Raw genomic sequence first — 11591 nt, 5'->3', positions numbered from 1 at the left:
GTTTGCTGCAGCAAAAATTTCTTTTTGAATTTTGAAATACATTTCAGGATATTTAAGACATATTTTATGAAGACAACTGAGAGATGAAACAAATTACTTCTGGGCATTATAGGCCTCCTTAGCTTTACTCTATTTTATATTATATATTCAAAACTATACTGTTGTAGATGCAGCTCTGCTGTCCATTATATATATAATATATGTCCATTGATGATGCTCAAATTATCTTTGGCAAGCAGTACCCGTTGCTGAGATAATACTTTCAAGAACATAGATATTTCATCCAGTGCTCATTGACAGACAAAACTGATTACAATAAGATGTATGTTAAACCTTGAGACAACCTTCAAACATTCAGACATTATTGATGGTAGCATGCTCACCAAGACTGTTGGTACAATGTAAGTAACAAACCAATTTCAAACCAATCTCTTCTAAAAAGAATCCTATATCATTAGTACTTTATCATGGGGAACAGAAAGGACTAGATTGTGGAAAGAAAACAGTATGAATTGTGACTTATCCTGTTGGCACCCTACAGATAACTGGCAAAGTAAGGACGATCTTCAGTTGTCTTGAGGGTCTCAGTATTTCAGCACATTCTGAGATGTGCTAGATGGATGGCTTGTCCTTTTACCATTCCATAGGCATTTCTGGGATTTCAAAATTTCAAGGTATCTTCTATATCTGTGATAACTAAATATTCAACCTGTGTTTTGTTACACCACTCACCTGGGAAAATATGATGTACCTGGATCAGGTGTAGGTTGACAAGTATATTGCTTTCGAATTAGAGAGGATGAAGGGATTTTATGCTGATATTGCTATGGCCAGATGACACATTATTCAGGTTCACTTTAATCTGGCACTAAGAAGGTTAAAAAATGGATTTACTATACTATTTATTACAGCCTAGTTTTCCTAGGGAAAAAAAAAGTCTTAACTAAGAAAGTCATGCTGCAGAATTGCTTTCAGTGATTGTACAACTTAGCAAATTCTAGCTCTCTTTTGCCACGTGTTGAACAGGATTTGATCCTCATTTCCACACAAAGAAGCTGAATAGATTACCTTCAAACACATTTGTTATTATTCAATAGGTTTTTTCAATCCTCTTTGCTAGAGTAGCTATGTTTTACATGAATATTAATTAACTGAACCCAAGAGAGTAAGAAAAGAAGGGTGCAAAATTGCCTATATATCCCAGTGATTACAGTACCAGGAATTGTGGTTCAAGACTTTGTTTCAGAGGAAACTTAATTATTCAATGTGAAGTGAAAACTTTTCAGTATTCTCTGAAAATTTCCAACCAGTTCTCACTTAGTTTGGTATTTCTGCTCTCTATATTATAACAGTATGCTGTAAGACTAAAAAGAATACATTGGTTTTTTTTAAAATAAAACCCTCCTCTACATTGCTTATAATGTGGACATCACAAGTTGTTACAAATCTCTTTTTCTCTCATGCTGTTATTGTTTTTACTGCAAAAGTCTCTATGCTCACTTAGGCTGTGTACAGATGCATCATGATAAAATACAGCCAAATGAGGGCATCATGGAAACAATTCCAGATTAGTCAGAAAGAAATACTCAAATGTGTGTCAAATCCTACTCTTTGGAAGGTTTTAAGGACTGCGAAATATAAATCATAACCTTCCTCCATAGAATTAGGTTTCTACAATAAATCTTTCATATGTAAATGCTTTCCCTCTCAGCATTCATGTAGCCACTCCTCAAAGAACATCTGAGTAAATGATGAGCAAGAGAAGCAAGGTTTCAGGTATATTAATCCACTAAACCAGCACTCCATGATTGCTACTCACACGATGCCATCAGTCTTTGTCATTTGCCTGCTTTCAAACTTCCAGCTAAGGAACTCCACAGCTCTCTCCTGAGCTGTCCTCTCTTTCTGACTTAGAACTTGTGCACTTTTTTTCTTGACCTGAGATTAATTCTCCAGATTACCTCTAGAACTGGATTTTCTTCCCACGGGTTGATGAAATTAAGCATAATAATATGTTATGGCACTAGGAGGAGCATTGCTGTGTGCCTTTACTCACATATTTACCTCTCCCTGCTGCTGAATAAAGTCAGTTGCTGCTGCCTTGGACACCCCATTACACAACATAGAGTGTATGGAAGGATACTTCATTTGTTCAGTGCACTGCTGTAAGCCCAAGACTTCTGTCTGGTCTTTTAGTGAACCTTCTAGTAGGTAATTCAAAACTGTAGAAATCATTACAAAAATTTAATTTGCACAGGAGCCTGATAATTATGGAAGCAACTGCCTCCCACAACACTATGTACTGAAAATAATAAATATAGGCCTGCTCTATTCAGAGCTGCTTAAGCTAGATCAGTTTTGGACTTCTACAGCAACAGAATTCCAAATTTATAACACTTCAGATAGTGCTTCACAAGTTTATGGTTCCTGACTTTGGTGGCAAATAAGTAGAGAAGTTGGATCACAACTCTAAATATTGTTTCTTAACTATCAGCAACTCTATTGTATTTAAGTTCTCAAACTGTGTCTCAGGCTAACCCCAATAAAAATAAAGCTATAAAAACAAAATATGATTGGAACACAATCTATTCTGGTATTCAACTATTGTGGAGGTCACAGTAGACTGAAATTGAGCACCTTCTATATGAAAAAAGCAAAAGAAAAATACTTACAATAATGGCATTGCCTGCTCCACTCTAGTGCACGCCTGAGGAAGAAATAAAAACAGATATGTCAAAAGAAAGTGACACAGAGAAAGAGGTAGATATGCATAAAGCCATACAGCAAAACAGACTGTAACCTCCTGAATGCCTGGCCACGATCAGAGTGTTGTTAAACATCACAGATGCCACAGGTCAAGTGCACACTAACACATGTACCAGGGTGCACACACCCTGTGACAGAAGACACCGGGGAGGGAGCTGTTATTCCACTGTCCATGCACCTGGAATTGTGTGATGTATTAGGCAGTGTTAACTGAGATGTTAGTGCAGCAAGCCTTACTGTGGTAAATACCCAAGACATCTTCAGCCACTAGACATCCAAGTACAAGCATCATTTCCTTCTTTTATGTAGATCTAGAGGTTTATGATTTTTCCATACAATGAAATGAAATAAAGCTTTATTTAGAACTCCATATCATTTCCCAGTGACCAGATTAAGGTTATAATGTATTTTGGCCTGCAAATGCTTTGAGACCTTTTTGTTGTTTATTTTGGAAGCATAAAATTGTTGGACTTCTGTTGGGATTTGTGTGACAGGGTAACATTTGAAGGTAGTGTGAGGTCTCTAAAAATGTGTTTATACGACACACACGTCTCAGGCTAAATTTGCTCTTTCCTCTGAAATCATTAGTTTTAATCCCTCCATTTTCAATTCATTGTTGGTTTCCTTCCAGGACTGCATTCTTCCATTATAGACTGGTAAAAATAATGCTTGGTATTTATAGAGCACTTTATATTCTCAAATCTCTGTGCAAGCATTCATTATTTCATCACTATAGATTTAAAATAATTCAGTCCTATTTTAGAGGAGAAAAAATGGAAGGAATTGAAACATTGAGGAATTCAATCTCAAAGCAAGCAAGTGACAGAAATGGCAAAAATCAGAGACCTCTGACTTCTGGGATCATGGTACCTACTAATATATAGCACTTATCAAAATAGTTACTAAAATTAATCAAAAGGGAAAAAAACAAAGCAGTAAGCAACTTACAAAGGTCAACATGTGTCATAGACTAAACCATACCATTATTACTGAGAGCACAGTGCAATAATGGAGTTGGAAATTTTGTGACATTTGTTTCGGATAAAAGTGAAATTACAAGTTGTAATTCTGAAAACTACACATCCAATACTGATTTGAGGCACATTTTTGAGAAATTATTTCATTAAATATTTTCATTGTTTGTTTTTTGGTTTTTTTGGTTTTTTCCCAGGATTAGGGGCATCTGAAATAAATCATTTCATTTAGTTTGTCTTCCATTCTTTTTCCTCCTGTTTTAAATGAAACATGCTTTCACACTGGATCAGACCACTAAACTAATTTGTATCCAGTGACTAGAATGAAGCTGTAATAGCCAATGCATGAAGAACTGGAAAAATATAAAATACATCCAGCTAATTTTGAATTGTTTTCCAAGAACGATGTACTTCTGCAGAGGTTATTTCCAATAGCAGATTTTAATGAAATAAAAGCAATCTGTTGACATTTCTTTGTCTTGGGTAGCTGAGCTGAATTACACAACACTTAGAAAATTAGGAAAAATCGGAAAAAATTAAGTGCTCCCCCATTTGTCCATTCTTCCTCATTAGAAGACAATGAAACAATAGAAATCGGTTAACCCTCTGGAAGTCAAAAATCTTTATGAAAGCTACCAATAACTGCAAACAACTAAGTTACCAAGTCATAACAAATTACCTTTCCTCAGTTGACTCTTCTATTATTCCTTCCTTGCACATCCCCTACTCTTCTTCAATTTCCAAGTAATTTACTTCACATTTGCAGTGGGCTGAAATCGGGTAGATAAAATGATCTAGTGGAAGTGCTGAATCCTTGACAACAGCAGCATGTTTGCCTGTAAACAATGGTGCTGAAAGGACCCTGAGCAAATCCTCTCCCATCATGGGGTTTGTCTGTCTGAGCTCAGAGCCCACCGTGGCGCAGTGCAGCTGGTGACACTGGGAGAGGCTCCCTGACAGCTCCAGGGGAAGGCTTACAGGGGCTGACCCATGGGAGCCAATGTCAGGTAGAAGCTCTTGAACTTGGTCTCTGTCTGAGTTACAGCTCCCACCATAGCAAAGCCTATTCCTCACCATGAAGTCTGGTCTGGGGACCCAAGACACAAACAGACTTCTCAACTGGAAGTCAGCTGTGACCAGGAACTTGCCTGATGCCCTGGTCTGGGGCATCCTTTTTGCTTGTAAAGTAAATAGTACTAGCTCTACCTCTCATTTTTTGAGAAAATAAACCCTAGAAAGCTTCAGAACATCTGCTGTGAAATCTGTGAAGGAACTCCTGCAATGTTAAGGTGCATCATTAGCTGTATCTGGAATTTTCATGTTAACAGTTGAGGAATCCATTCAGGGCAGGTAGCTGGTAGCAGTGTGAGCTGCAGGCTGAGCTCTGAGCAGTGAGAGCCCGAGGCAAGGGGCCTTGAGCTGCTGACCCTTTGTAAAGGGGTCTGTGGGCAGCCAGGTGAGGGCAAGCTCAGAGACACAGCAGGAGCCAATGACCACCGACTTTTGTGGGCTTAAACTGTGAGAATATAAAAGCCCAGGTAGCCAGCCCTTTGTTCAGGGTTGTTTCTGGGGCATACTGGCTGGAGCTGTTATTCTGGTGTTGCACTAAGATTAAACTATTTTAAGGATACAGAAGTCTGGTACTCTATTATGAGAAACAGAGCTGAGCTGGTGAGGAAACCTCGTCTGACTGTGTGAGTGTGGGGTGTGTAGGAGGTCAAATGGGGCACCTGTCAGGTCCCTGGAGCCACAAGCTGTCAAGGGGCTTCAGTCCCAGCAATGGAAGTCTCTGAGTGGGGAAGGGGGACTGATAGAGGGGCTCCTGGATGGTCAGACAGGAAAGTTTCCTTAACACAGTTCTGCAGAAAACATCTGATTCTCTTTCCTGTATTATCACATATTATCACATATGACAATCCCCTAGTTATTTTAACTTTTAAGATAATTCCAAGCCAAATTAGCATCCCTGTAAGAGGGAATGTGGACAGCTTCAAAGCCTCTGTCTTCTGGTTTGAAAGCCTCTGTGGGGTTCCAACTCACAGACCTTGCTGAGTCTCAGCTTTGCTTCTGATGGAGGGCAGCGGACTGTGCAAGGTTTCTACGCTATTTGACACATGTCTGAGACTTTTTGCAAGAAGAAAGGGATTGACAACTGAAATTAGTTTTCTACCCTGGAGAAATTTATTGGTATAGAAAATAGCTGTCTCCATGTCTGTGCCCCTGGCTTTCTTAGAAAATTCCTGCATGACTTGTCATTGGCATAAAGACTTTCTGAGAACTCTATGACCTCTTGCATATGTAGCTGAATTTTCAGGCTTGAAATCCTGTAACATGGAGGCAATGTGAGGGTCAAGCAGGCTTTTATTAGGTAACAACTGATTGAATCCCTCTATGGAAGCTAGTACCACATATAAACATTATGATTACTGGTCTTGAGAAGCTTTGGTTAATGCAGTTTATTCCCTTCCAGCTGAGGCTGGTGCTTGTCATGACAGGAGATATCAGTATCTATGTAAGTATTCCTTGTCTATCATCCTTCATCTCTGGTTCCCCTGGAACTGAGGAGTTCACAAAGAAAAATATCACCTCAGCAGGGATACCAGTGTATTTAGCACTAGCATTATCAACTAAATATTAATGCCTGGATTTTGAGACTCTATTAGAAGTCAGTATATAATTACTGTAGACATGGATGGAGATCTGCTGAACTCCATCTCTCAGCTGTAAATGGTGTGAAGAGTGCTTCCTGTCTGTCACACTTGCAAGCCATTATCAGCTCTGCCACTTTGGCTTTGCCCTGAACCATACTGGAATGTTCACGTGGCTGAAAGCTACCACAAGAGGGGTGGTTCCTCAGGCCTGGCCAAAAGCTGAAACCTTCACCCTGTCCCTTTGCATTCATATATCTTAAAAAACAAGTCCAGTTTCATGATGTGGGCTCTTGCCCAGGCTATATACTGCCTAAATGTGTTTTATTTTGATTTAAGTAGGCTTGAAAACATGTGAATGCCAGATTTCTTGGCTGCTAACGCTATCTCAGAATCCGAATAAGCTGTCTGTGTAGATAAATTCTTGGAGAGAGCATTGAAAGAAAGTTGCTTTCAACCTATGAGATTTTTAATAAAAAATTAGCTTTGAGTAGCTTTGTGTGGCATGAGATAGCTTTCAGTGTTTGTGGCTATTCCAAGTGGGAGATTATTCTGAAGAGTGTCTTTGTTTTCCTGGGAAAAGAGAAGGAAATTTTCCAGCTACAGAATGGGAAATGTCATATTCTCTTCCAGTGAAACATGGAAGCCTTCTGCTCCTAAGTAAGTGCTTTCCAGGGGATTCTGAATGACTGCAATAACCTATAAGTAAAATTTTGTATAGATCACATTATACACATCTCCAGACTATCCTAGAGAAGTCTAGTCTGCTCACAAACCCCAATATATATGTGTCCAAGGAAGAACTACTTGATAATTTACACATTGTTTTCAAACAAATTTGCTATTATTTACACAAAACAAGACCCAAATTACTTTTAACTTGCTTACCCCCGCAAAAAATCTTTCATGCAAGTAATTGTAATGCTCTTTCTTGATGACAAAAAAGCTCCACAAAAAAAAATCCAGGATCCCATGTTGGTTTTGTGCAAAACTTACTGTTTGAAATAAGAAAAAAAAACTTTATAGCTAGGGTTTAATATCTATTCACTGCACCAGGACAAGCACTAGCCATGCATGCAAACATTTGACAGACAATTTTTGACCCATGCACTTAAACTAAACACACCAACAGAGTGCACACAATCTATTTCATGATGTCCTGCCTAAATATGTATTTTCTTTGCTGAGGTACAAGTAAGAGAACATAGCTGAAATAATCCTGCAGAATTCATAGCCCTGCAGATTAAGGCCTTGAATAGCTATATAATTCCGTGAGTTTCCTGTAATCTACCTTTTTTTTCCCCCATCATGTTTACGTCTGCCAAGTGCTAAAGTGCTAAAGAACATAAAAACTCTCAAAGTCTTCAAAATATTGGAATCAAACTTAATTCTAAACCCATCATACTAAAATATGATGTTCTACTGAACAAGCAAGAATGAAGGAATGAAGTTCTGAGGAAAAGCTTCTTTCATTTTTTCCATCAGGAAAGAAAGAAAACAATATCCCATAATGTATGTCTTCTTAAGTGGTTTCTAACCCAAATCAGTTGACTGATGATACTTGAGTAGTTGTAGCATAGTTCTGTCATTTTTGAGGAAAGCCTTTATGCTGGCCCATGTTACATCAATGAAGCATTAATTTTTATACTAATTTGTTTGAGAGTCTCACTGGACATCAGTTAATCAAACAGGTCCCAGTCCTACAAAAATCTGATTTTACTTTACTGCTCTAACTGATGCAAAATGATCTATAGAAGTTTGACAGTTCCTTAAAATGAGCTCTGAGTTTTTTTTCTAAATAAATAAATAAACAGAGACAGTACTTTAAAGCCATGCAGAGGTGTGGATGTTCAAAAACCTTGCTGTTTTAGACCTTTACTGGTATTTATTAATGATTAAATTTTTATTACCTATTATCTGAAATGTAAATGGCAAACTGTCTTCTCTGCAAACACCAGTGACAGACACTGAAGTCCCTGTCCCCAAATTATTTAGATTATACTTAGGTTTTTTCCTTTGTGTAAATTGAGTTCAGAGATGGAACAGAATGAAGCAACAGTTACAATGTGTTCCTTCATATTTTGGTAAAGATTATGCTACTCAGTATTTGCAATTAGATAGCTGCCTTCAGCTTTAATAACTCTCCTTCCTTCTTAATTATTTTTGATCAGCATGATCTTCCCAGGCATGTATGAGGCAATTTTGTTTGGTATGAGAAAGGTGTTCTCTGGCATCAGCAGCTCTATGACTGGTGCAAATGTTAATAAAATAAAGAAAAAAAAGGCAAGTCTGCTAATTGTGAATGATTTGCCTTCTCATACCAAGCTGTTGGAGGAATAATTTTGATGAAGTATTCAGAGTCAGGAAGCATCAAGTGAGTTCGCTCCAGATTAATTTCCCTTTCCAAAAGCAAATAGTTCCTGCTAGAGTATGGAGCTGAATTTTATCTGCCCCATTCATGGTGGGATGAGTAGGCCATATATTTGTCAGACATTTAATTTAATCAATGCAATTTAATTATCTTTTGATGCAAAACCACCTGTGACCTTCCATCTGCTAAAAAAATTCACCCATCCCTGCACATATGCACACAGTCTTCAAAAAAAAAAAGGGGAAAAAAATAGATTGTACTCCTGGAGGTACATTGGAAATAAGGTTTCTGACTATTGCAGCTGGCTGCATCTGCTCATGCTGTCTTTCCAGAAAGCTGGTAGACAGGACCTTGCTACCTGGGTTGCCTTTAAAGAAAGAGTTGAGAAGCATCCATTCAGAGAAAATTAAAATTGTCTTGGTGAGCTGATGGAAGCCAAAGTGATGAAAGTGATGTATTTCAGTTCACACTGTGCAAGAGAAGAGATGTATTAAATGTGGCTTCAGGAGTATAACTCTCCTTTTATCCATAGAATCTTGACAAAATACTAAGAAAAAAAAAATAAAATAAAATTGTATGGTCTCTTTTCAGGAAAAAATGTTGGGAGGATTCAGAGAGTGATGGTTTTTGTGCTATCCCTACCTGCCAACAGAGACCAGGAGAATAATTTCTTGTTAAACCAAAGGATACACTAATTGATACCAGCCCACACGCGATAGGGAAAGCATGGGACTGACAGTCTGATGTCTCTTTAGCCCCAAAGTGAAACTGGATTCTCAAGAGTCTTCTCAGGTTTCTCTTTCACTCTGAAAAGTTGTCCCTAGTAAGAATTAAAAATTAAAATTTAAAAGCCATTAAAAAGACAGAATCTCTGGGAAACAAAAATAAAAATAAAAAATGAAGATTTCAAAGACATTTCCTGTTCCAGTCAAATGAAAGTCAAAATATGGAGAATTTAGATGGAATATAAAGTGATCAATATTTCACACTGACAATCGCCAAAGCAAAATATTGCTATTTGTAACATCAGCCTTATGTCCAGATTGGACAGTTTTAGAAGACATTTCTCATCAGTCAGTTAAGCTATAGTGTTATTTGCTATTATTGTTTTCCTATATCAGATTTTGATTTCATTAAAAATATTTCCTAGTTTACTTACCCGCTAATATTAACATCATTCTTCCAAGAATCTCAAAGCAATATAATAATTTGGTAAGTACTCTGCTTTTGTGGGGAGTTTTGGGGTTTTTTGGTTGGTTGGTTTGGGTTTGGTTTTTATTGAGACTGCAATATAAGAAAGCGACTAAGATCTCATAGAAAAGTCTCTGACCAATGTTATAAATACAAAGGCAATTTCGGGTTATATAAAAGAGAAAATTTATTATCAAACAATAATAAATTCGAACAAAGAGAAAAAACCACAATAAAATAAGCAGCGCAGCGCTGGGTGGACAGGGTCTATACGCAAGGTATAGATGCTCCCAAATCCACGCCTGAGAGTCCTTTGGCCTGGGTTTTTATAGGAAGTTTGTGTCCCGAGGCCAATTTCCAAGCAGGCACCCTTTGCTAAGAGGTTCTTGATTGTTCGAAGAATAGATTTCCTGGCACTGGAGAATAGAGTCAATAGACGTTGGGCAGAGGCTCCTCATATGTAAAGAGGTCCAGGATGTCTTTTTGATATCATTTTGGTCCGGGCCATTAGGGTGGAGTGGTGGCACCCATCCTGGAGCCGATGGCTATCTCGGCTGGCTCCTCTTCCTTTGTCTAGTTTCTCCATTTCTCCAGCACAGGTGGGCAGGGCGGAGATGCTCGGGCTCGGCGATATCTCGTCCGGGCCCGTTCTTTTGTTCGTTTGATGGCCCGTGTCCTGCCCATTCTTTCGGGGCTGATGTGCCTGCTTGTGATTGTTATCTGGGTGCTTGGCTGCAATCTGTTGCTTTGGAAGAGAAATCCTGCCTCGACTTGGAGGAGGATTTCTCATTCCATATTTTCATCATTTACAATCACATATACTTTATTTAAACCTTTTTTTTCGAATTTTTATTCATCTAATTCTTTATTACAGTCCCCCACCTAATAATTTGACTACATTTAAAAATTCGTATTATTTTATTCAATCTTACAGAGGGATGAGTGTGAGATTAACCACATTCACTTTTCTCTCAGTCTGATATTTTGCTTTTAGGATTTAACTCGTCTTCATCTCTGGAGAAACAGAATACTTGGTCAAATTGTAAACATACCCGGTTAACTTCACTTTTTAACAACTCTAAAATTATTGGTTCATTATTGAAGGAAGCTTTTGTTTCATGTTTTAAATTTCTATCTTCTTAATACATTTTTTCACTTATAGTACACGTTTTCAAGTTTGCTTTATTGTAACATAGGATTGATTTTGAAATATGCTACAAAGGTGGATTGTCTTTTTCTTCTGATCTAGATGGTCTTATTACATTGACTATAAATTGAAATCGGAGGAATCCCTCCCACTTCTCTCTTGTACCTGAAGTGGGTAGTTTTGATCTTTTGTCTTTCAGGAGTTTGAAACTGCCCGTCTTTAAAACTTGCCTCTGAGCGGTAACATCAGACCTCCCCCTTTAATTTACAGATCTTATACTGAGTGCCGTTGGAAAAACACATCCCCTTTTGCAGTTCTGGAGGACAGTCAATCTTTCGTCCGGTTTCTGTGGCAGTCTGACACTGCTCACACTTCTCTAGGGGACTCTCCCCTGGAGGTACCTCGGGACTCATTCCCTCGGCCAAGCACACAGCTAGGTTCAGGACTATCAGGATTCCTCACCATTGCATCCCTCTGCCTTGCCCTTCGCCCGT

General features: G+C 38.2%; 1 long non-coding RNA gene across 1 annotated transcript; it reads right to left on the bottom strand.

The window, feature by feature from the left end:
- Positions 1-2150: 2150 nt before the first annotated feature.
- LOC111929617 (uncharacterized) lies at positions 2151-5153 on the bottom strand. Its single transcript, XR_002864779.2, has 4 exons — positions 4947-5153; positions 4420-4510; positions 2673-2707; positions 2151-2222 (listed from the first exon to the last, which is right to left on the bottom strand). It is a non-coding gene; the product is annotated as an uncharacterized LOC111929617 (long non-coding RNA).
- Positions 5154-11591: the final 6438 nt, after the last annotated feature.

Source organism: Cyanistes caeruleus, chromosome 6 (genome assembly GCF_971803275.1).
Source record: "Cyanistes caeruleus chromosome 6, bCyaCae1.hap1.1, whole genome shotgun sequence".
NCBI classification, from domain to species: domain Eukaryota; kingdom Metazoa; phylum Chordata; class Aves; order Passeriformes; family Paridae; genus Cyanistes; species Cyanistes caeruleus.
This window is presented reverse-complemented; position numbering and strand designations above follow the sequence as displayed.